Genomic DNA, 26,439 nt, shown 5'->3' with positions numbered 1-26,439 from the left:
CCCTTTCCCTTCCCTTTCCTTTCTTTCCTTTCTTTCTTTCCCTCCCTCCCTCCTTCTCTCTGTCTCTCTGTCCCTCTGTCCCTCCTCTCCTTTCCTTTTTTCCTTTTTCCCTTCTTTCCTTCTTTCCTTTCTTCCTTCCTTCCTTCCTTCCTTCCTTCCTTCCTTCCTTCCTTCCTTCCTTCCTTCCTCCCTCCCTCCCTCCCTCCCTCCCTCCTTAACTTCCTAACTTCCTTGTTTTTTGACAGAGTCTCACTCTGTCATCCAGGCTGGAGTGCAGTGGCATGATCGTGGCTTACTGCAACCTCTGCCTCCTGGCTTCAAGTGATTCTCATGTCGTAGCCTCCCAAGTAGCTGGGATTATAGGCATATGGCACCATGCCCAGCTAATTTTTGTATTTTTAGTGGAAATGGTGTTTCACCTTGTTGGCCAGTCTAGTCTTGAACTCCTGACCTCCAGTGATCCACCCACCTCTGCCTCCCAAAGTGCTGGGGTTACAGGCATGAGCCACTGTGCCTGGCCAATTATTATATGTTTTAACTGTAGAATTTATTTTTGGTTCTTCTTTATGTTTTCTATCTCTTGGTTGAATTTTTATTTTGTTCATGTATTGTTTTTCTGATATTGTTTGTTTGCCTATATGACTTCTCTTGTAGCTTACTGAGCTTTTTTGCAACTATTACTTTGAATTCTTTACAGGGGATTTCATAGATCTCCATTTATTTGGGGTCAGCTACTGGAGTTTTGTTTTGCTCCTTTGGTGTTTTGTTTCCTTGATTTTTCATGTTCCTTGATGTCTTGGAATGCGATCTTCAAGTTTGAAAAAACAGTTCCTTCCTCTAGTCTTTACTGAGACTGCTTTAGGAGAGAAAGACCTTAACTCAAGAAAGCCCAGCCAGATATTTTGGGGTTCTTGCAGGCCTTTCCGACTCCTTTTTCCTGCTTCTGTCTCTCCCCAGACTATCCAGCTGTGCTGATTCCCTTAGTGATCTGGAGGGGATGAGGCAGGCATTGGCCTCTTGGGCAATGTCTTGTGAGTCTGAAGAAACCAGGCACTTACTTCACCCTTATTTTCCCCCATGGGAGAAAACTGCAGGCTGAGGAGGTCTCTCTTGATGTTAAGCTGTGCTGCCTTGAGAGAGAGATGATGCAGGTAAAGTGAAACTGCTCTTCCCACTTAATCACTGCATCTGTTCTCAATTTTTTTTACTCTAATGCAGTGCTGGAATGTCTCTCCTGGACTCCTAGGTTACCACAGGGGTATTCCTGTCTGTGGATGGTTGTCAAAAAATCAGTGTTTCTGTGAGAGTATGAGGACCGAAATCTCCTATTTGGCCCTCTCCTATTTGTTTATGTATCTATTTATTATTATACCCAATAGCAAAGTATTTTCCTAATTTAAGTATATTAAATTTCCTACTTACTCTTCTCTTTAGAATTACATGTTGGCTCTTTCTTAGCACTGTGTCTTCCAGATAAATAATAGTGTTTGTCAGGTATGAAAAATGCTCAGTTGGATGTGGATCAAAATTATATTTAAATTTTGGGATTTATCCAAATTTAGATTACCATTTGGGAATTGATAGTTTTCAAATATGAAGTTTCCCCCCACCCCAGGAGCATGGTAACTCTCTCCTTTATTCTGGTCCTTTCTGTTAGTACAATTTACTTCTTATTTACACTGATCATTTTTTGTGAGGTTTATAATTTGTGTTGCTATTGTGAATTGGATGCCTTAAACATACTTTCTAAGTGTTTGTTAGAAATATTTTTGAATTGTTTATTCCAATGAATACTATTAATTTTTATATATTATCTTGTAATGTCATTTTACCGAACTCCCTAATTTCCCTTAACATTCTTCAGGTGATGGTTTTGGAGCTCTTTGATTCTTAAGGAATACTTTTAGGCCCGATGTGGGATAAATTACAAAATAATTATCACTTGGTCCCCAACTCTTTAACAAAGGATGGTATACCCATTTGTTACACAGACAGCAGTAGTTTATCTCAGACATTTTCCCAGGTCTCTCTCCTGCTTACCTGCACTATTTTCTGATCGTGCTTTTTTGCCTTATCCATACCCTGGCTCTTGCTCTTGTTTAGGTAACCCATTAGGAACCCAAATTCCAATTGCACCTCTGTATACTTTCTTGGTTTCAGGGTACTTCCAGATTCAAGTGTGAGATGATCCCTCTACCAGCTTCAGCTTTTCAGAGCCGTCTTCCTTTCCCCGTCTCTCCCATACTGGGTTAGAACAGTGAAAATAAATAACCCCACTTTATCATACTTGGTTTTTCCAAGTACCTACGTGGAATTGCTTAAAAATAATAGTAACTTACTTTTCATTGAGAAATACTATGTTCTAGATATTTTGCGAAGTTCTAGGTAAAAGAGTTGTGAGTATTGCAGGCATGCTACCCGTTCTAATGGAGCTTGCATTCTATGGAATGTCCAATACTGATGGGGAAATCTTCCACACTTTTTCCAGGGGTCCTTGCTAGTGCTGGGATTCTTTAGGCCTTTAGGTCCTTCTACCATCCCCGATGCAAGATTTGCCTTCACTTCCACAGTCAGTGTTTGGGAGAGTGGGGAGTTATAACCAGATGAAATAAAAAAGATTTTTATTAAAAAGAAATAATAAACCTGACTGAAACTTTGTACTTCTGTTCAACTTTGTTTTATTATTTATGCACATGATTCATTTTTATATGTAGTCATTATTTTCCCTACTTTTTCGTAAATTCCTGTAGGAGCAAGGGCTTAGCTCATACACTTTTCACTGTCCAGAGCATAGCCAACACTTTTACACAGAGTTAAAGCTCAGTAAATATTTACTGCCTCTCTGGAAGGGGTAACTTGATAATATCCTTCAAACTCTTTCAGTTCTCATTTAGTTGGTTCCCTAAGGCACTTCCAGTGACAACTCACTGCACCTTCCTTGAGGTTTGGAGTTTTAAAAAAGCAAGGGAAAAAACGGGCATGCAAAATGGCAATGGCAGCAATTGCGGTCTTGGGTGGCATATTTGGTGTGTTAAATGAGAGCACTCACTCTCATCTGTGGTTTGCTAATTATTGTTTTTTTTCTTGCAGAACAAAGAAGTAAGAAAAAAATTCTTTTAAAGAAAAGCCAAAGAATTACTATAGATCTTTTCTTTTGACATTCCTAAACAAGAACAGGCCTAGATGGTGTCATTTTCAATTCTTGCCCTAACTAGTATTGTATGATTTTTTTGTTTTTAAATTGCCCTGAATTTTTGCCCCATTTTGTTTGTGTTTTGGGTGAACATTACATTTACATAGAATAACTAATGTTTCTTAACTGTGTACTTTATATACAAAGTATTATTTTGCCGCCTTCTGAGTTTGATTAACAACTAACTTTATGTATGACAGTAGTTGTCTGGGGATTTTTCTTTTTGTAAAGATGGACTAATATCTTAGGCCCACAGAAACAAAGAATCATGGAGATTATATTTTGAATTTTCCCTTTATTATCCCCATATGGCAAACTCACAGCTAAAAAGAAAATTGGATATTGTATTATATGATTCAGAGATTTGTAGTTTTGGTTTAGATTTTGCATGCTTTCTTTCTAGATTTTCTTTCTATCCATCTGGTTTAAGAGCCCTTTTTGGTGCTGAGGAAACTCGTAGAATAAGTTTCATAAAGAGCTTATGAAAAACTCCAAGATCATGTTTTTAAGCTTCAAAAATTAATGGATTTATAAAAATGTGAAGAGAGATTTGCTATATCACTTGTCATATTCAAACCCAGCAACATATTGAAGTTCTATCAGCTAAGCACTGGACTGAAAGTTTCTCAGGGCAGATTTCAAATTAGGGTACGAATACAATTTACAAATGTATTTAAAATTCTAATTTGCATTGATTACACATGAGAGAGCTAAAAGAGAGAAACTGGCGAGCAGTCCTTGTTCATCTTTCTGTTGTGATTGTCTGACCATTTTACTCTTTCCTAGGGTGCCAAATCCTTTTAAAATTAGAGCAAAAACATCTAGCCAAGTAAATCAGACATTCTTTATATGAATAATTGTATCTAATGTATGCTAAAGATTGAGAAGATGATGGTCTAAAGGCAACTAAATGTATTTTAGAGAATTTTTAGTTTTGAGAATGAACAAAGCTGGAATTTAAAAACAATGCCCAGTTGAGTATCTGGTGTCTTACTTAGATGTAACTGATTTTAAAGCTGGGTTTATAAATTCCTGCTCACTTGCTTAAATCTTTTGGCAAATGTGTTTTTGAGAAGAAAACAGAGAAAACAAAGATTTTGATTTTAAGCATTTTTATAGGGTGTAGTCACCAAATGAATAAAGAAGAGGAATTATAGCCAGAGAGAGTGTGATGAGAGATATGGACTGTGAACCTAGTATATTTGATTTTAAACATATGACATTGCCCTTCTATATTTTCTGAAGAGATTGCTAACCTATTGCAGTGGTTGCTTAGGCACTGATATACTTTTCTGAATACAATTAAACTATGTTATGGTCCCTTCCCACCTCCAGACTTTTTCAGTGGCCTTGCATTTTTAAGGGTTTTGTTGTTGTTGTTTTTAATGCCATATGAAAGGGGGAATTCTTTAGTCCTTTAGGAATTGAGAGCTAGTTTCTAGAGTAAGATTATGTTAATAACTGCTAATCTTGTTGACACCAGGAGTTAGATGGTTGGCTAAATAATGAGTATACTCATTATTTAATTTAATATACATACCTGCTTTATGCTACTATTTACTATTTTTTTTTTCCTGACATTGTACATGTGGAATTTTAGGCTTAGAAAGGTATCAGAAAGGAATTTAGGCTCAGTAACTTGCCTAAAGTTTTACAGATCATAAATGACAGAGATGGAATTTAAATCTAGAGCCCCCTGACTTTAGAACTGTGGCCTTAACTACTGCCCTATAGTGCTTTCTTTCCTGCCCAATAAAGCAGTCATTAGGGAGACTGGATTAAAAGCAAAGTCAAAGCACTTATATTCTCTGGTGTGATAGACACTTGGTTGTTTATTAAATAGCCATTTCTACTTTCTGCCAATTTTGTTCAGATATTGGGCAGCCAAGAACTTCGAGTACTTGGAGGAAGTTAAATAATGATTATTCTAAACCAAGACTGGTAATTTCATTATTTTGCTACGAATTAGTTAGGAATGGCCTAATGACACAATTCCTATCAATAAGACATAACAAAGATTTAGAGGCTGGGCACGGTGGCTCATGCCTGTAATCCCAGCACTTTGGGAGGCAGAAGTGGGCAGATCATCTGAGGTCAGGAGTTTGAGGCCAGCCTGACCAACATGGCAAAACCCCATCTCTACCAAAAATATAAAAATTAGGTGGGTGTGGTGGTACAGTCCTGTAATCCCAGCTACTCAGGAGGATGAGGCATGAGAATCACTTGAACCCAGAAGGTGGAGGTTGCAGTGAGCCGAGATGGTGTCACTGCACTCCAGCCTGGGTGACAGAGTGAGACTCTATCTCAAAAAACAAAAAAAGGGATTTAGAGAACTCTTATATACTGTTGATGGGGATGTAAATTAGTACGGCAATTAATAAAAACAATATGAAGGTTTCTCAAAAAACTAAAAATAGAACTACCATATGATTCAGCAGTCTCACTACTGGGTATTTACCCAAAGTAAAGGAAATCAATTCACTGAAGAGATGACTGTGTACCCTAAGTTTATTGTAGCGCTAATTCATAATAGCCAAGATATAGAATCAATCTAAATGTCTATCAACAGATGAATGGATAAAGAAAATGTGGCATATATATATTTACACACACACACACACACACACACACACACACACACACACACACACAATGGAGTAGTATTTAGCCATAAAAAGGATGAAATTCTGTCACTCATGATGACGTGGATGGATGGGCCTGGAGGACATTATGTTAAGTGAAATAAGTCAGGCACAGAAAGACAAATACTACATGTTCTCACTCACGTGGGAGCTAAAAAAACTGATCTCATAGAAGTAGAAAATAGAATTGTAGTTATTAGAGGCTGGGAAGAGTAGAGGGGAGGGGAGGACAGGGAGAGATTGGTTAACAGGTACAACATTATAGCTAGAGAGGAGGAATACGTCCTAGTGCTCTATTGCACTGCAAGGTGAACATAGTTAATGATAATTTATTTTATGTTTTTAAAAAGCTAGAAAAGAGGATTTTGAATGTTTGCAACACAAATAAATGATAAATGTTTGAGGGGATGTGTATGCTAATTACCTCAATTGGATTATTACATATTGTATACAGGCATGAAAAATATCATTCTATATCCCATGTACAATTATGTGTAAACTAAAAATAAAAAAATCAAGTTGCAGAAAAATACAAGGTAATTGCATTTTGCTTAAAATATATGTAACTACATATATAATAGACATGATTTCTTTTTTTTTTTTTTTTTTTTTTTTTTTGAGACGGAGTCTCGCTCTGTCGCCCAGGCTGGAGTGCAGTGGCGCGATCTCGGCTCACTGCAAGCTCCGCCTCCCGGGTTCACGCCATTCTCCTGCCTCAGCCTCCCGAGTAGCTGGGACTACAGGCGCCCACAACCGCGCCCGGGTGATTTTTTGTATTTTTAGTAGAGACGGGGTTTCACCGTGGTCTCGATCTCCTGACCTTGTGATCCGCCCGCCTCGGCCTCCCAAAGTGCTGGGATTACAGGCTTGAGCCACCGCGCCCGGCCAATAGACATGATTTCTATGTATGATCATGGAAAGGTTAATTTGGTGGTGATGACTAAATGGGCAGCAGGAGTAGTTGATTTCTTTATTTTTCTTCTAGAAAAGTGGTAGGATTAAAATAATAAAACTACCTTCTCAGTCAAAAGAAAAAAAAAGACATAAAGTTAATTCTACATAATGACTTCTGGAAAAGTGTACTTTTTTCTGAAAAAAGGGGTAAGAATGAGATGCATTCTGGCCTGCCCTTTGGAACACTGATGGGTGGAGTATGAAACTTGAAGCAGCTGCAGCCATCTTGCAACAAAGAGGACATAATATTGAGGGGGGAAAAAAGACACTGCACTGAGGATAGCAGGATCAAGGCAGAAAGAAGTTGAATCCTTAAGGATGTTGTTAAATTGCTGTATTAATTCTGGAAACATCCTGTTGCTAAACCTCTTACTTTGGAGAAAATAAATGTCTCCAACTGATTAAGCCATTTTGATTTTTTTGATAGTTCAAAACATTCTGATATATCTGAGTCCCAAATCCTGTCCCATTTCCATATCTTCCACACATCTTATTCCCTTAGAGATGATATCACTTTGTGTGTGTGTTTTATAGTTTGTGTTAGGCTAGAAACTGGCTATAAGATTTTCTAAACAGATGTTTGAGACTTCCTGAAAGAGAGGTATTTTGAACAAAAGTGGATAGTTTTGACTTTGAAAACTAAATATTTACAATCTTTACAAACCTCTAAGGCTGTCCAAGAAGAAAATTGTGAGTGAATGTTGTATCACATACAGAGTGGGATAAACAGCACACATGAGAACCCTCAGGGGACTGTCAAACTACATGAAATTTTACACATCTTTAAGCAAACTTACAGAGCCCTGTACAAAGAGAGCGGTAAGAGCTGAGTGAGATCGAGACCCTCCCTGAGAAGTTCTCCTTTCTCTGGGAAATTCTATCAGCAATGGATGATGTTTATCATAAGTATGCTGTTATAAGACATTTTAAAGAATTGAAATAGAGGAAATAGGTTCTCAGTTGAAGTTTAAAGTATTTTTGACTTTATTTCTAACCCCATGTGTGAGGGGATCACAACTCAAGTATTCATAACAACGAAGAGCCGGCTTTCATTTATTCTGAATTTTTTTGCATGGTTGCAGCATGTGGGATGTTTAAGGCCTGTTGCAAGGTTTCCTCAGCTGTGGTCTCTTATTACCAGCTGTGGCATGTCTTCCGTGTTGGGACCATACATGGTACATTTCACAAGGTGGAAATCAGAGTGCTTTCTTTTGGAACAGAAACCTTGGTGACAAGAAGCACTTCTTATCATTGGTTCATTTGGTGTTAGGGTGGGACATCTCAGACTCCATACGCATAAATGGCTTGGAGCTGTCTGTATGACTGTTTCAGATAACCTGGTAAATTAACAATGTCAATTTTTACTCTAGATCTATGGAACCAAAATAACGTGTCTAGAGGATCTTCCTATGGTTCTTGGAAGTGCTCTAACTTCTTCAGATAATATATCTGACCATTTAGTAAATGTCTCCTTCAGTCTGTTCTGCCTCAGTTAGTGACTAAGCATGGCATATTTATTTGTCTGTTTATGAGTGTGTCTCCCCCAGTAGATGGTGAGTTCCTCAAGGAACTCACAAAGTACAAAGGCTTTTGTACTTCTGAATCCCCCAAAATGTAGCACAGTGCCTGGCACATAGCAGCAGCTGATGCATAACCCCTTTATTTCTTCTTACAATTGTATGGTGTCACTAAGAAAGAGCTAAAGAGAAATATAGCAGTATGTCCTACCCTGATCTTTCATCTGAGTATGGAATGAGCTAAGTAGACTCAAACCCAGTTAGTGTTCTGCATGCAGCTACAGATTTGAAGGTGGTGGTGGTTTTCCTGGAACTGATTTGTCCTGGACTGCAAAGGCAGGATGCCAGATGTGTATTTGTAGGAAATCTGTGGTTCTCTTGTTACAGCTCTAGGAACCAAAGCAAAATATCTCGTTCTTAAAGCACTACATGTTGGAATAGGCAGACACATAATAGGGCATGTCCATGGTTACTAAAGAATGGAAATCTGGGAAAATATTAAATCTATGGTCATAATTGTCTGAGTATCCACAAATGGTACAAAAATTGAAAATGTAATAAGGAAGTTGGCATGGCAAGTGAGACTGAGACTTCCACTAAATGGATCAACATACTGAAACATAATGTATATATTAACTGTAGTACTTATGACTTGACAAGATTACAATCCTCCCACTCCCAAACACACCTACTGTAATTCCAGAGTGGAGGAAATTCCCAAATGTCATGTGTTTCATTATGCTTCTCCTAGTGATCAAAATTTAGGATACTATTGCCTAGGGTAGGGGAAGCTACATTAGTTATAAGCAGAATGTCTGTGTTGGAATATATTATTTTATACTCATAAGGTACCTTCCTACTCAAACTGTTCTGGGAAGCGCATAAAATGTTAAAACACCTTACCTTGCGAAGGGAACCAACACAGAGTGGAATGAAGCAAGGGCAAGAGAGTTGGCTTAGAAGGTGAAACCTGACTCCTGTTCTTCGAAAGGGGCTGGGGGATCTTTAGTGTTTAAACAGGTCAAAATGAACAGTCACTTTAAAATCTAAATGATTTTCCAGATCAAATTGGCTTTGTAAGCACTTAGTTTTTGGAATGGTGTCTGTTAATACGTGCTTAGGGATTCTTAAGCAACTGAGATTCTGTCACCGAAAATAAGAGTATCTTCTAATTTTATTTGTTTCCCCCCTACTCCACCCTTTTAGCAAAGCACTAATTTCTCAATATTACACTTGAGTGAACAGTGACTGCTGGAGAGCAGGAAGTTCAAAGATAAGACTCTACTTATAAGGTGCTTTAATGGATATTTTTTCAATATCTTCTCCTCCTTCCCTTCCACTCCTGCCTGAAGCCATCAGCTTCCAGAAAATGCCGGCATTTCTAGTTTGGATATAAAGGCCCAGGAAGAGGTTTTATCTACACCCAAGGAATATCTGAGGAATGATGATAAAGCTGTTCATTCATAACAGAGAGTTTACATGAGGGATTAATAAGCTTGAGAGGAAATCATGATGAGCTACCATTGATCCATGATTTTGTGTCCACTCTGTTCTAAGTGCTTCATTTATATAATTTTATTTTATTTTTTTGAGACAGAGTCTTGCTCTGTTGCCGAGGCTGGAGTGTGGTGGTGTGATCTCAGCTCACTGCAGCCTCCACCCCCTGGGTTCAAGCAATCCTCCTGCCTGAGCCTCCCAAGTAGCTGGGATTACAGATATGTGCCAGCATACCCACTTAAGTTTTGTATTTTTAGTAGAGACAGGGTTTTGCCATGTTGGCCAGGCTGGTATTGGACGCCTAGCCTCAAGTGATTCGTCCGCCTCAGCCTCCTAAAAGTTTTGGGATTACAGGCGTGAGCCATCACACGCAGCCTGTAATTTCATTTAATCTATATGATAAGCTGGGTACCTACCAGCATTCCTGTTTTCCACATGAAATTGTTAGAGGCTCTGAGATGGTGACAATTTAAATAAAGTTCACAGTGTTAATAGGGATAGGCCCTGGATTTGAACACCAGCAATCTGACCAGGAGCTGTACTTAACTTCCACAGTGGGGCTGCCTCTAATGGTAGGAGATCAGGCCATGGAGGGCCTCGAACATTATACTTGATTATTTAGCCTTCATTCTGTATGTAGGTCATTGGTGTTGAGACATTTTCAAGGTTCTGGAATGCTTTTTCAAATGATATTTTGGCAATATATTAAACAGATGAAAGTGCCAGTGTCAATGTACTAAACAAGAAGATGCAATCTATTAACAGGGCAATGCAAATGTGTCTTGAAGTGAGAAGGGCATCATTAACCCCATCTACTCAGCTGTTCTCTCTGCCCTGGGCCTAGGTTGGCAACAATAGCTGTGTGCAGGGGAATACGGGAGTTGTTTTGACTCGGGAAGTGTAACGCTGAATGGTTTCTTTAGCCTTGATCTTCGAGATGGAGAGAAAGAGTGAGAGAGTAGTCAGATGGCAGCCAGTTGCCACGTCACTGCAGAGGCACAAGCATGATCTGATAAAGGCCTGTGACAGGCAGTGGGGACAGAGCAAGAGGTGGATATGAAGGGAGAATTAAGTAAAGGATAAATGGCTGAAAGAATTAAATGAAGGATAAATGGTTGAAAGTTATGAAAGGAGAGAACTTAAATATTTCAGACAATAATTTTTTTAGTTCATTTATCCCTTAGTTATTTTCCTTTTAGAACAACTTTTCTTTTTTAGTTCCAAACATCTTTTTAGTGAAAAAATGTATGTTTTCCTTCCATATTTTATTTTAAAGGGCAGATTTAAGATGTAGGATGTATAGAACATGTTGTAATCCATAAGCACTCAAGCATTAACTGAAAATCACAGGATTAATTGAAATTTCAGAATGGTCTGTCACTACGTCCTGATATCAAACAAGCAAGAGATTGATGGAGCAGCTCTGGGCCCACAGAGGGAAGCCCAAATGTGTGGAGTGAGCGGCAGGGTTGTGGTTCCACAGGCCTGACAGCAAGGAATGTACTCCTGGTTTTGAGAATTAATAGAACATTTATGTTGATTATATCAAGCTCTTAAATCTCTTTCACTTCTCAATGTCAACCAATCAGAATATGGAATTTTTGAAAAATTTTTTCAGTCCAAAGTTAGATGGACATGTATGTGGATGCATGAACTCTCCCCAAAATGATTATAAAATAGAACCAGAGTCATAAATCATTTTTAATTGAATAAAGCTGGTCCCCGAAGAAGAGTAGTCAAAATAGAGTGCTGGCTAATGGGTCCACTGTGAAAGAAAATTGCAGCACTTCGATGGGTGTCATTGTTTTGAAACTGTCACTAAATTGTTTCAATTAATTTCACTTGGATTTATGAATAAACATTCATTCTCCATTGGGCCTTCTAACTTGTCTTTGTCTTAGAAAACCTACTTAGTTTCATCAACCTACAATATTTTTTCCAGTGATATGATTTATATGCTAATGATTTTCTAATTTATCTATTTTTAAAAAGCTTAGGGGACATCATATTTTTGGATAGTTAAAGCAGTTTATTGGGTGAAATATATGAGAATAACTAACAGTAGGTGAAAATACAAAGGGAAAGTGTGATTTAATGAGCTGCTTTGGAAATAGGTTAGAACATTGACACTGAGGGGAATGCAGGCTCCCAGTGTACTCCCAGCTTCAGAACTATTCTAGAAGCTGTAGCGAGGTATTTCTTTAAGCCACAAGAGTGTGAAATCTTTCTAAAGCTTCTCAGAGACCAAAAGGGGGATACTAATGAACACAAACTATAATACAATTCTAATTTTACAGCACACTTAACGTTGCTGATAGCATTTTAGAGCATAATTAAGTCAAATTGGAAGGAGATTCTGGTAGGAAAATAGTCCTCTTGGCTGAGAAAGTAGATACTCATTTAAGTATTATTTACCCTCGGTTGACAATGTGCAAGCAAGCACCATGGAGTTTACATAGTAGAATTCTAAAATATATTAAAATTGTTTTGAGTATTTTGTGATTTCCTGTCTCATGTGAAGAAACATTACTTTAGGATGACAGAAGAAAATGGGGAATTATGCCTGTACACTTCAACTTCTCTCAATAGAGGACTAAAAAAAGGCAATACTGCCCCTTCTAAAATATAGCACAGTTTTCAAATTTCAAGCTGCTTAAATTAACTTAGGGAGCAGTCGTATAGAAGAAATCATTGGCTTTTAAAAGCAGATTTCCCTTGAGTACTTTATTGACTTTTTCTCTCCTCTTGAGCTTCATAAAATGGAAATGGCAACACGTATTTTCTTCCAGTGACCTCTACGTTATAATTTTAAAATGCTGGTTAAAGACCGAACGGTAACCATCATTAAATTCATAAAGAAAAATCAGTAAATCTAACCAACTAACTTCAAATTAGCTAAAGTTTCTTCTCAACTGTGACGATCCCCCTCGAACATGAGATAAAGATAAAACTTTATTTTGTTGGCTGCTGCCATAGCTTTCAATTATCAAGGATCCTTTCTGTTGGTTCCATAGGAATCCACTAAATTGGGTCTGTTCCCTTAATGTCCCCTGTCCATACCTCAACCCCTTTCCATCTCATCGCTCATCTCAGTCAGCCTTGCTAAACAGCAGTTGAATGGACCACATCTGACCGAAACAAGGACTATAAAACTGCCCAACTCTGTGCTATTTTTCCTCTTCCCACTTAAATTTTTAAAGACTTTGGATCCCAGAACTTGTGATGCATCAATCAAAACTTTGCAGTTAAGGACAACAGAAATATGAAATGGGCTTATATGTCAATGAAGGGGTTAAGGGAGCCATTTTCCAGGCATTTAGCCTCAAATTAGCACTCTGGAATGTGGGGAATGTTTTAAACATAAAAAGCTGACTTGTATATTATAATACATGGTAACTTTTTAAATGTTAGGGTTTCATATCACAGAACATACACACTGGAAATTAAAAGACCCATTGTTTTGAAACTTCTGCTGTTCAGATTCTTACCTAAGCACTAGTTATAGCTGATTTAAAGACAGGGGAGGGGGTTTTAGCAGCGTGGTGTGTGATTTGAGGTTCTGCTTCCATTCCTTTCTATAAAAGCTGGACAAGCAAAATTCCCAAACTTTGGTCTGAAGATTTAGGGCTCACTTTATCATTACCTTTGGACCAGGCAGCTGGGTAATTTCTTGGAAACTAGGAGAAAATGAAATATTAGTACAAAGAGAGTTACAAATTGGTTTTCAATCTGTCCTTTGTTGAAAAAGTTTTGTGGTGCCTCGGATAGTTTACAAAGTGTGAGATTTCCACCGTGGAAAATTGGACTCTGAGCTCTTTGAGAGTATGAAATATATCTTATGTCTTTCTTGTAAACTTCGCATAATTGTTTAGTTTGGCTAAAGGAATTAGTGGAGATCTTTGACAGGAGGCAGAGAGAGCCTTGCGATGGAGCGGCTGTCTAGTGAGTGGGCAAGCTGGCAGTGCCCCAAGAGGCGATAACTTAGGAGGCACCACAAAGCCCGCCTTGTTCCAAAATGCCTTTCCACGCTTGGCCATTTCTCTCACTCAGCAACTTCCTCTTCCCCTGCCTCCAGCAATTGCTCTTTTGTGAACTGTAAGATTGCCCCCATGAGTTAGTCCCTTAGTTACTTCCAGCAGGCCACATGGAGCTAAGTCCTGGCGAAAGGGTGCCAGAAGGGATCAAACCCTTCATTCCTGTCTTCTTCGCTTTCCTTCGCTCCTCTCTCTCTTATTCCGCCTCCCTCAAGAAGGGTTTATGATAGTGATTTTTAAAACAAAATTCATTGATCTGGAATCTTGCATCAGATTAGGTGATCTAGAAAGAAAAAGGAAAAATCCAGGCAGTGACTGTTTTTTTTCCCTGTCTTTAGCGTGAATAGACACTTTCCTTCACGTCACATGATCAGCCCTACTGGGTTTTCTGTCACCTTCTCTCACTCCCGGGAGTAGATATTTCCATGCAAGTGGGTGAGAATAAACGCATTATGGTCCCTATTATATATGCCCCCAAACATGCACATCATTTGTTTAGGCAGGGTTCTCTAGCAGGACAGAACTAATAGGATAGAGGTATATATGAAGGGGAGTTTATTAAGGACTGTTGACTCACAAGATCATAAGGTGAAGTCCCATAATAGGCTGCCTGCAAGCTGATGAGCAAGGAAGCTGAGTTCCAAAACCTCAAAAGTAGGGAAGCCGACAGTGCAGCCTTCAGTCTGTGGCGGAAGGGCCTGAGAGCTCCTCGCAGATCGCTGGTGTGAGTTCAAGAGTCCAAAAGCTGAAGAACTTGGAGTCTGATATTCAAGGGCAGGAAGCATCCAGAACGGGAGCAAGACGAAGGCCAGAAGACTCAGCAAGTCTAGTCCTTCCACGTTCTTTTGCCTGCTTTATTCTAGATGTGCTGACAGCCGATTACATGGTGCCTACCTGGATTGAAGGTGGGTCTGTCTCTCCCAGTCCACTGACTTAAATGTTAATCTGTTGGCAACATCCTCACAGATACATCAGGAGCAATACTTTGCATCCTTCAATCCAGGCAAGTTGACACTTAATATTAACTATCACAGCATTTATTATTATAAGGTATTTTAACTATTCTTTGTAGTAGATTATGTCACAGCTTCCAACGAATCTGGATTTATCATGGGTTCCCCTAGGGAAGATGCTAGTCAGGGAAAAAACGTGGAAGCAACTGACTTCTTTTTCTTTTCTACTTTTTAGGGAGAGAAGGCTTGACAATGAAAGTAGCAAGCATCAAAGATACAGCTATGGGCAGCTTCAATGAGTGAAAACATCTGCTTTCAAATAAATGTATGCTATATGAATGATTAAAAATTTTTGCCCAGAGTTTTCCTTGCAGTAGTGCAGCAGTATCTCAGGGGTTGCCTCAGCTACCCAGAATAGTGCAGCAGGCAAAAGGAGGAGATGGCTAGGGAGAAATAAGAACCCACTGCTGGAGCTGAAAGAGTTGTAGAATTAAGTGATGTCAAAGTAAAAGGAGAGGTTTACAAGACAAAAATGAGTATGTCTTAGCGCGTCCTTCAGGCACCTGCCTCTATTCCCAGGCAGAAACACTATAAATAAACCTGAGCCCCTTTTGTACCATTTTGAAAGTTCATCTAGAATTGACATGTTTATTTAATCACGTTTCCACTTCAGGAAGACAATAGGATGTTTCAGGAAGATAATAGGACATGCCAGAACATTTGAAAAGAGAACATAAAGACTGAGATCAAACTTGTTATCTTATACAAGACTGAGCTATCTATCAATCTATCATCTATCCATTCATTCATCTATTGATTCAGTTTCTGCTGTGAAGTTAGAATACCTGAAGATTTCAAAGTTTTCCAGTAACTTTATGTAACTGACATGATGTTTCTTCAGACTGGACTATATTAGGCCATATTCTGTGTTTTGGGTTTTCAGGCACCCTAGAAAATTTCCCTCCCTATCTTAAAATGCTGGTAATCACTTTGATCACTGTTCTAATGCAAACAATGTCTGAGATAAATTTCCTTACTATTGTCATAGTCTGAATAAATTTATTAAGAACCTTCTGGAGAACAGGATTGAAAATGAGAAGAGTAGAGAGTTGCCTGCAAGAGCTACTAGGTTTCAAAGGGGGAAAGGAGTAAGTAAAATGGAAGCTGGGGTCTTGTAAAATTCCACTTTACAGTCTTGTCAATGACTAATGTCATTGTTATCCACTAGAAGGATAAAGAAACAAGTTTGGTGATAGATTATGTCATGTGCATCCTTGTGCCTACTGATGTGTGAGGAACTACTTTCAGTGGAACATGAATTATTATAAATTGATGTGGTTTTTGGAGACCTCTTTGCTGAGAGGAACCTTGGTTTTAAGACGGGTAGGTGTTTGTATTAAGCAACAATGTCATTTCTTTTGTTTCTGTCAACATTAGAGAGACTGAGGTGGAGTGAGCAAGGTGTCAGGGGGAAAGGACTAATTCAAAAAACCTTACAGGTACAAGTAGCAAAAACTTCCTCTTTGCAATTCTGGTTCTAGAAAAAGTGTCAGTGTAACCACGGTACATAACAACTATAATAATAGGTCCCTGAATCATTAAACAGTATTGCCTTCTTCTTTTGTTCTTAATATTAGTTTTTTTCCTCGTTAAACATTTAACTTTCACAGGCACAGGTTTTATGGTTTTCATGCTAAGCTATGGCCAGGTTCACACCTGTAGTCCCAGCACTTTGGGAGGCTGAGGTGGGCGGATCATTTGAGACTAGGAGTTTGAGACCAGCCTGGGCAACAAGGCAAAACCCTGTCTCTACAAAAAACACAAAAATTAGCTGAGTGTGGTGGCATGCACCTGTAGTTCCAGTTACTTGGAAGTCTGAAGTGGGAGGATGACCTGAGCCCAGGGAGGTTGAAGTTGCAGTGAGCAGCGATCATGCCACTGCACTCCAGCCTTGTTGACAGAGCGAGACTCTGTCTCAAAACAAAACCAAACAAACAAAGCTATATATATCTTTGAGCAAATCTATCATTAGAATACACTTGTAGAAATAGAAGTGCTAGGGATTTTGATGCTTATTGGCAAACCTCAGGAGAGTTGTACCAATTTGCAGAATTCCCAATAGTATTTTTATCCTCAAATACTTGTCAGTAATAGGTGTTTTAATTCTTTTTAATATTTTTCAATGTGACAGGTGAAGTATTAGATGTCTAATTTAATTTTCTTAGAGTTTTGAGTTGAATATTTTATTTATTTTCATTTATTCTTTATTAAAAAACTCCTTAAAACTACAAATTTTTCTTGAGGGCAGCTTTTGCCATCCATTTTGATGGATAGTTCCCATTGCTATTTTCTAAATAGCTTATACTAAGAATTTTGATTTTCTTTTAGCGCAAGTTATTTATATTTGAAAATTGCTAATTGGTTGTATAATTAATATTTGAACTTTTTTGTATAGAGTCACGTAATGAAGCCTATGTTATGTAACTTATTGGAAGTTTTGAAGTTTTCTTTATAACATTTTATTTTACATGTTTTGGTAAACATTCCAAGAACATTAGGAAAGAAAGCATATTCTCAGTTTGCAGAATTTAGCAGGCATCTATTATTAAGAATTTTTAATGTAATCTGACTTCTATGTTCTTATTTATTGTCTATTTAACCTGTCGCAAATAAACCCACTTACAATTTCATTCTTGAAAATTCTTTGTTGTGTCTTGAATAGCTTTTGCTTTATATATCTCAATATTTAGCATGTCAATATTTGGTTCTGTAATATCTTCACGGTGGAGTTAAGCCTCTAATTGATATAAAATAGCTCCTTTTTCTTCATTTAATACTTTTGAGTTCTACTCTGTCTGATGTTGATATGAGTACTTCTTTCTTTTATTTTCTTTGAACATTTTATGCCATTTTAATTTAGGTATGTTTCTTATAAGCAGCATACAATTGAGGTTTTTTGTTTTTGGCTTAATCAGAGAGGCGGTGTTTGGCTTTTACAGAGGAGTTTCACTCATTCACTTTTCTTATGAAAACTGATATGCGTGGCTTTACTTCTGCCATCTATCTCATTTTATTGTCTGCACACTGCCCTCTCTTTTGTTATTTTCTTCTTTTGCTGTATTGACTAGATTTTCTTAGTTTTTTTTTTTTTCTTAACTGCTTTGGAAGTTATGAACTCCATGTTGATATAACTAATAGCTATCTTTAACATTTAGGTAATATATCTCAACCTATGTTTATAGATCAACATCATGAATGAAGCAGTATCTACTTATTCTTTAATAGCAATATAAAAAATTTCATGCTTTAAAAAAATAACACTGTTCCATCAGTTTTTCATACCTTTTTTGGGGTTACTAGATTTTAAAGTAATTCATATCTGGGTATAATGAAGAAAAGCATAAGGGAATATGATAGAAAGGTTGAAGTTGTTTGCAAACAATGGTAGATGTAGGAGTAAAACATTCTAATAGGTAGCTGGGGCAGAGGGGCTACTATTTATTTATTTATTTTGAGAAGGAGTCTCTCGCACTATCACCAGGCTGGAGTGCAGTGGAGCAATCTTGGCTCACTGCAACCTCCACCTCCCAGGTACAAGCGATTCTCCTACCTCAGCCTCCTGAGTAGCTGGGACTACAGGCGTGCACCACCACATCCAACTAATTTTTGTATTTTTAGTAGAGATGGGGTTTCACCATGTTGGCCAGGATGGTCTCAATCTCTAGACCTCGTGATATGCCTGCCTTGGCCTCCCAAAGTGCTGGGATTACAGACATGAGCCACTGCCCTGGCCTAGAGGGGCTACTTTGAGTAATTATATAAATAAAATTAAGGACTTCACTATTGTTTCATATTGAAATGACTGGACACATTTTCACCAAATATGGGTTTGTTTGGGATGGTCTAATTTAAAATAAAGGTCATGTAATGAGGCCACCAGTGGAAGGCATCTCAAGTTCAGCCTCCAGAGTGGTGGCCTATGTTGTTTTGCCACTGAGATGCTGACACAATCGTATTTAAGCAAAACCTGATCCAAGATAAGCGGAGATGGGTTTTATGTATTAAACGATGCCTAATTGTAGCTATGAACAATTCAGGTAACCCATTAGAGAGCAATAAAATAGGGTACACTGTAGGCACCTCATGAAGGTGCCTGACACACTAGGGTTATGAGTTTAGATTTACTCTGATTGGCTAACAACACATTGCTGGTTCCTGAGGAGTGACTTCCGTACTGACCAGCACCTATTAGAAGTATTCTAGCTGCGTGAGTTTCTTCAAAGATTCTAAGATCAATCACACATTTCTCAACCTTGTGTTCACTTTAGAAAATGTCCTCCCTCTTCAAGGAGAATTACAAACCACTGCTCAGTGAAATAAAAGAGGACACAAACAAATGGAAGAACATACCATGCTCCTGGATAGGAAGAATCAATATTGTGAAAATGGCCATACTGCCCAAGGAAATTTATAGATTCAATGCCATCCCCATTAAGCTACCAATGAGTTTCTTCACAGAATTGGAAAAAACTGCTTTAAAGTTCATATGGAACCAAAAAAGGCCCCGCATTGCCAAGACAATCCTAAGCCAAAAGAACAAAGCTAGAGGTATCACGCTACCTGACTTCAAACTATACTACAAGGCTACAGTAACCAAAACAGCATGGGACTGGTACCAAAACAGAGATATAGACCAATGGAACAGAACAGAGCCCTCAGAAATAATTCCACACATCTACAGCCATCTGATCTTTGACAAACCTGACAAAAACATGAAATGGGGAAAGGATTCCCTATTTAATAAATGGTGCTGGGAAAATTGGCTAGCCATAAGTAGAAAGCTGAAATTGGATCCTTTCCTTACTCCTTATATGAAAATTAATTCAAGATGGATTAGAGACTTAAATGTTAGACCTAAAATCATAAAAACCCTAGAAGAAAACCTAGGTAATACCATTCAGGACATAGGCATGGGCAAGGACTTCATGTCTAAAACACCAAAAGCAACGGCAGCAAAAGCCAAAATTGACAAATGGGATCTCATTAAACTAAAGAGCTTCTGCACAGCAAAAGAAACTACCATCAGAGTGAACAGGCAACCTACAGAATGGGAGAAAATTTTTGCAATCTACTCATCTGACAAAGGGCTAATATCCAGAACTTATAAAGAACTCAATCAAATTTACAAGAAAAAAACAACTCCATCAAAAAGTGGGCAAAGGATATGAACAGACACTTCTCAAAAGAAGACATTTATAAGCCAACAGACATATGAAAAAATGCTCATCATTACTCGCCATCAGAGAAATGCAAATCAAAACCAAAATGAGATACCACCTCACACCAGTTAGAATGGCAATCCATCATTAAAAAATCAGGAAACAACAGGTGCTGGAGAGGATGTGGAGAAATAGGAACACTTTTACACTGTTGGTGGGATTGTAAACTAGTTCAGCCATTGTGGAAAACAGTATGGCGATTCCTCTAGGATTTAGAACTAGAAATACCATATGACCCAGCCATCCCATTACTGGGGATATACCCAAAGGATTATAAGTCATGCTACTATAAAGACACTTGCACACGTATGTTTATTGCGGCACTATTCATAATAGCAAAGACTTGGAATCAACCCAAATGTCCATCAGTGACAGACTGGATTAAGAAAATGTGGCACATATACACCATGGAATACTACGCAGCCATGAAAAAGGATGAATTCGTGTCCTTTGTAGGGACATAGATGCAGCTGGAAACCATCATTCTCAGCAAACTATCTCAAGAACAGAAAACCAAAGATTGCATGTTCTCACTCATAGATGGGAATTGAACAATGAAATCACTTGGACACAGGAAGGGGATCATCACACACTGGGCCTATTGTGGGGAGGGGGAAGGAGAGGGATAGCATTAGGAGATATACCTAATGTAAATGACGAGTTAATGGGTGCAGCACACCAACATGGCACGTATATACATATGTAACAAACCTGCACATCGTGCACATGTACGCTAGAACTTAAAGTATAAAAAAAAAAAAAAGAAAATGTCCTCAAATATAGGACTTTTGGTATGTTCAGGCAATATTCCGCAAATGCTTTGTTTAAATTTCGGATACCAGGATTTTAATTCCACACAGATGTAGTCACCATGAGGCATTTTACTTGTTAATTACAGAGTTATGGTTTGGGGCCATCTGTGGTATATTTAGGTGTACCTTGTACAGCCTGTTCTCTGTAAAAGTACAAAAAAATTTCCACTCAAATTTTTCTGATTTTATAGGCATCTCTTTAATCAGCTAATAAGATCTATGGTGAAGCTGTGACTTGTTTGACTGGTCCTCTGTTTACTGAAAAGCTTAAAAAATGATCTAAGAATATTGCTTTGGAAAAGAACCAACACCTGCCTCATCAGGAGTAGAAGCAAAAAAAAGACTTCAGAAATTACCTGTTAATTGTAGCTAGTGGTGTATGTGGAGGTGTGAGGAGGTTTGAGGAGTGGGGAGACATGTTTTTTAATTTATCTTAAAAAGGATGAAGAGTGTATCAGGCCACTATGTTTGGTCCCTGAAAAACTTAGCATGTTTAGTATCTGTAACAATTAGTAGCAGAAAATTATATACAAAGTCTTTCCAAGCCACAGATATCATTCCTGTAACTGCTCCTCAACCAAGTGGCAATAGCATTTGGAATATCAGCATGGAGTGTCCTACCTCCCATTATCCAACTATGCAAATACTGTCCATTCTTTCCTTGGTGAGGCCTTCTGTGATTCCTCGAATCAGAGCTTTGTGTCCCTTTATTTTATTCCTCACAATATGTTGCTTTATATCAATTATGGTATTTTATAAAGTATAATTTTATATATGATAAAATTCACTCTTTGAAAGAATGTGTTCTCATGCATTTTGATAAAATGCATTCACATAACTATAACTACAATCAAATTATAGAACACCTCCATCACCCCACAAAGTCCCCTCAAACCCCTTTGCAGTCCATTGCTTCCCTCTACCCCAAGATGCTGGCCACCGATACTCTTGTTTCTGTCCCTATAGTTTTGTCTTTTCTATAATGTTTAATAAATGGAATCATACAGTATGCAGTATTTTAGGTGTGTTTCTTTTCCTCAGCTTAATTATTTTCTTTTTTTAAAGACAGGGTCTCTCTTTGTTGTCTAGGCTGCACCATTAGACATCACCAGATGGTGATGTCTGCACCATCGCGGCTCACTGCAGTCTCAAATTTCCAGGCTCAAGTGATCCTTCCATTTCAGCCTCCCAAGTAGCTGGGGCTACAGGTGCATGCCACCATGCTTGGCTAATTTTTTATTTTTTCTAGAGATGGGGTTTTGCCATGTTGCCCAGGCTGGTCTTGAACTTCTGGGCTTGAATGATCCTCTTGCCTCGGCCTCCCAACATGCTGGGATTATAGGCGTGAGCCACCACTCATGGCCTCTTAGTGTAGAACTTTTAAAAGTTATCCATGTCATTACATGTGTCCAAATTTCAATCTTTTTCTTGTTTTTAGTATTTCATTTTATGGATATATCACGATTTGTTTAGTGTTCTTTTTCTTGATTACAAATAATCTAATTACCTATGAACATATGTTGAGTACCTACTATATACTAGGAAACTTGGGTGTTGGAGACAAAAAGACTAAGACACAGTTCTGATCCTTCTGGGATTTGTATATAAATAGTTGATGTTAATATAATATGGTTGGGAAGAGGAAAGTATGTTTTAGAAGTTTGGAGGAGGAATTATTGGAATCAGTTGAGCCTCTCAAGTGAATAAGAATTCGTATAAAGTGAAAGGTGAGAAAAGACAGAGCAAGGAGAGGGAAGAATATGAACAAAGGCATGAAGACAGGTAATAGTGTGGAAATTTATAGGAACTTTACTAGGACATTAAGATTGAAATCTGAAGTGGCAATGGAGGCTGAAGAAATATGTAGTAGCTAGATTATGGGGGACTTAAAGTATCAAGTAAAGAGCTTGTTCTTTATTATGCCACGTTAGGGAGTCACTGAAATGTTTTAAGATGGAAAAGGCATCAGATTGTATTTTAAAATAGATTCTATGTAACAAATGGAATATGAGAGAAAAGTTTTAGATGGTCATTGCCCTTTTGCAGATCAGTGTAATAGCTTGAAGCAGCATAGCAGTTTAAGGATAGAGAAGTAAGAATCAATTTGGGAAATATTTAGAATGGAAGGACAGGTGCAATGGCTCGTGCTTGTTATCCCAGCACTTTGGGAGGCTGAGGTGGGTACATCGCTTGGGTCCAGAAGTTCAAGACTAGCCTGGGGAACATGACAAAACCTTGTTTCTACAAAAAATACAAAAATTATCTGGGTGGGGTGGTATATGCCTGTTGTCCCAGCTACTTAGGAGGCTGAGGAGGGAGGATCTCCTGAGTCTGGGGAGGTCAAGTTTGCAGTGATCCATGATTGTGCCACTGCATTCCAGCCTGGGCAACAGAGTGAGATTGTGTAACCAAAAAAAGAAGGAGTTATTGAGTGGTTGTAGACAGTGAGGAACAGAGAGACATACATAAATCCCACGTTTCCAGACAGGATGTTCAGATGGATGTATGGATGTTTGTGTAGGTTTGAGGAGGGGAAATGCAGATTTTAATTCCAGACACAGTGAGTTTGAGGCACCTATTGTGCATTCAAAAGAAGATTTTTAGTAGGGATTTGGTTTTATGAATCTTGAGTTCATGTGTGAAGATTAGGCTTGGGTTTAGGAATAATTAGCATATAAATTAAAAACATGGAAATGGGGGAGATTAAAGCTCCTGGAGAGCAGGGACAAAAATCTTACTAGCGTCTGTGTTCTTCACAGTTCACAGTACACATCCTGAAATGTAGAAGATCCTCCAGAAATATTTGCTGAGCAGATGAGTGAATAGATGATCATTTCCAGACTAAATGTTATGCCTTGCACATTGGAGTTCATGGGAGTTAGACATGTAACTAAGGCATGGAATTGCATGACCTGCTTAAAGGCAACCAGATAATATTCTCATCTAAGGCAGATAGAGCTTTAAGAAAACAGCCTTTTAGTTTTTGTCTGTTTGTTTGTTTGTTTGTTTTTTCTGGGTTGCTGAGGGAGACGGAGAAGGCCACCTGGAGCCTGGTTTGCACAAATTGCCAAACCATGATGTCTACCATTCAGTTTTACCCTGATTAGGCCAGAACTGGGTAAATGAATGCTTCATCTTGTGTATTTCCACATAAACAGATGTTCTTGCCCACAGACAAATTTAGAAAACTGTGTGGTTTTTAAATAAAATGGGAGACTATTTTTCTAGCAAGGAAAAAGGTGGCTGCCTATCATCATTTGTATAGGCATGTTTATTTTTCAAAACCCAGGTAACAAATCTCAGCTGCTCTTCTAAGAAGCCATCCAGATCTTGCCAGTTGGAATTAATCTGTACCCATCATTTACTTTCATATTATTTGTTTTGGAAGCTGCGTGATACAAAGGAAAAAGCATGGATTTTGGAGTTGGGTGGTCATAGGTCCTATCTTGGCATTGGTGGTCACTAAACTTCCTTGACTCTTATTCTCCTTATCTGTAAATTACCTGTAATGATACATGTTGGGGTTGAGGGGTGGGTGCTAAATAACCTTGTTTCCCTTTCTAAGTTCCAAACCGAGAGAGAGAGAGAGAGAGAGAGAGAGAGAGAGACAGACAGACAGACAGACAGACAGACAGACAGACACAGGAGATTGATGAACATAAAATGCTAGGTGCTCCTCCCTAATTCATTAATCAGTTAAGTTTCTCCTTTTTCTGCAGGGGGTTGGGGAGAAGCGCTAGTGTTAGCTATACACTTTTCTGTAAAGTAAGGTAGAAATTGGGAATACATATTTTTAAATTTATGTGAAGGCCTAGAAATAGCATCGGAAGGGGTTGGGTAGTACAGGGCAGGGAAAGGCAGGAGAGCGCCTCTGTCTTTCTCTTCGTAGTGCTCACCATAGCACTAACTATGGGACTTTAATACAGTAGGTCATCATTTGATGTTTGCTGAACTGACCTGGAAACACATCTCACTTGTTTGATTAATGTTAGATGTTGGGTTCAGCGTCTATTTCTTTTCAGAATTGTTATACTTACTTTACATATGATCTTTACAGTTTGCAGGTTTATGCAATTTTGGTTTTTTTTTTTTTTTTTTTTTTTTTTGAGACTGAGTCTGGCTCTGTCGCCCAGGCTGGAGTGCAGTGGCCGGATCTCAGCTCACTGCAAGCTCCGCCTCCCGGGTTCCCGCCATTCTCCTGCCTCAGCCTCCGGAGTAGCTGGGACCACAGGCGCCCGCCACCTCGCCCGGCTAGTTTTTTGTATTTTTTTTTTAGTAGAGACGGGGTTTCACCGGGTTAGCCAGGATGGTCTCGATTTCCTGACCTCGTGATCCGCCCGTCTCAGCCTCCCAAAGTGCTGGGATTACAGGCTTGAGCCACCGCGTGGTTTTTTTTTTACACTTAAGAATAACTTTTAATTTGAAGTATAAATATACATATGGAAAAGTATAAAAATATAAATATACAGCTTGATGAAATAAAACAAATCGAACACACCTTCTGTCATCATCACCCAGGTGAAGCAATAGAATATTACCTGCATTCTAGAATAACCTCCTGAGTCCACTTCCAGAGGTAACCATTAGCTTTGTTGCTGTCGCTTGTATTAATTTTGCTTGTTTTTGAAATATGTGTCTGTAGGGGGTCTTCTTGTCCTCAGCGTTATGTATATGAGATGTATCTACATCGTTTTGTATAGAAGTAAAGTGGGTTTTTTTTTTAAATGTCAACTTTTATTTTAGGTACAGGGGTACATGTGCAGGTTTGTTACATGGGCATATTTCACTCAGAGAGTGAGAATAGTACCTAATAGTAGTTTTTCAACTCCCACCTGGCTCCTTCCCTCCCCTCCCCTCTCTTGTAGTCTGCAGTGTCTATTGTTCCCATGTTTATGTCCCTGTGTGTTCAATGTTAGGTCCCACCTCCAAGTGGAAACGTGTGGTGTTTGGCTTTCTGTTCCTGCGTTGTTTGCTTAGGATATGGCCTCCAGCTCCATCCATGTTGCTGCAAAGACATGATTTCATTCTTTTTTATGGCTGTGTAGTATTCCATGGTGTATATGTGCCAAATTTTTTTTATCAAATTCACCACTGCTGGGTACCTAAGTTGATTCCATGTCTTTGCTATTGTGAATAGCACAGCAGTGAACATACAGCGTGCATGTGTCTTTTTGGCATAATGATCTATTTTTCTTTGGGTATATACCCAGTAATGGGATTGCTGGGTCAAATGGTCATTCTGTTTTAAGTTCTTTGGGAAATTGCCAAACTGCTTAATTTATTAGACCCCACTTGTCAATTTTTGCTTTTGTTGCAATTGCTTTTGGGGTCTTAGCCAAAATTCTTTGCCAAGGCTAGTGTCAAGAAGGTGATTTCATAGTTTTTCTTCTAGGATTTTTTAGTTTGAGAGCTTACATTTAATTTTTTAATCCATCTTGGGTTAATTTTTGCATATGCTAAAAAGTAAAGGTCTAGTGTCATTCTTCTGCATATGGCTAGCCAGTTGTCCCAGCACCATTTCTTGAAAAGAGAGTTCCTTCCCCATTGCTTGTTTTTGT

At 38.5% G+C, this 26,439-nt stretch overlaps 1 long non-coding RNA gene across 2 annotated transcripts in view; it reads left to right on the top strand.

Moving 5' to 3' along the window:
* LOC105470115 (uncharacterized) overlaps positions 1-26,439 on the top strand; it is a 315,208-nt gene that overhangs the window by 197,314 nt on the left and 91,455 nt on the right. The window contains exon 5 of one of the 2 annotated variants that reach the window (XR_011608568.1): positions 15,026-15,110. The exons of the other annotated variant lie outside the window; for it this stretch is intronic. This is a non-coding gene — a long non-coding RNA (uncharacterized lncRNA). Of the gene's footprint in view, positions 1-15,025; positions 15,111-26,439 lie in introns of those variants that run through there. 2 annotated transcript variants of the gene reach the window in all.

This window comes from Macaca nemestrina, chromosome 10, assembly GCF_043159975.1.
Source record: "Macaca nemestrina isolate mMacNem1 chromosome 10, mMacNem.hap1, whole genome shotgun sequence".
In the NCBI taxonomy this organism is placed as follows: Eukaryota; Metazoa; Chordata; class Mammalia; order Primates; family Cercopithecidae; genus Macaca; species Macaca nemestrina.
Note: the sequence above shows the minus strand (reverse complement) of the source record. Positions and strands in the feature narration are given on the sequence as shown.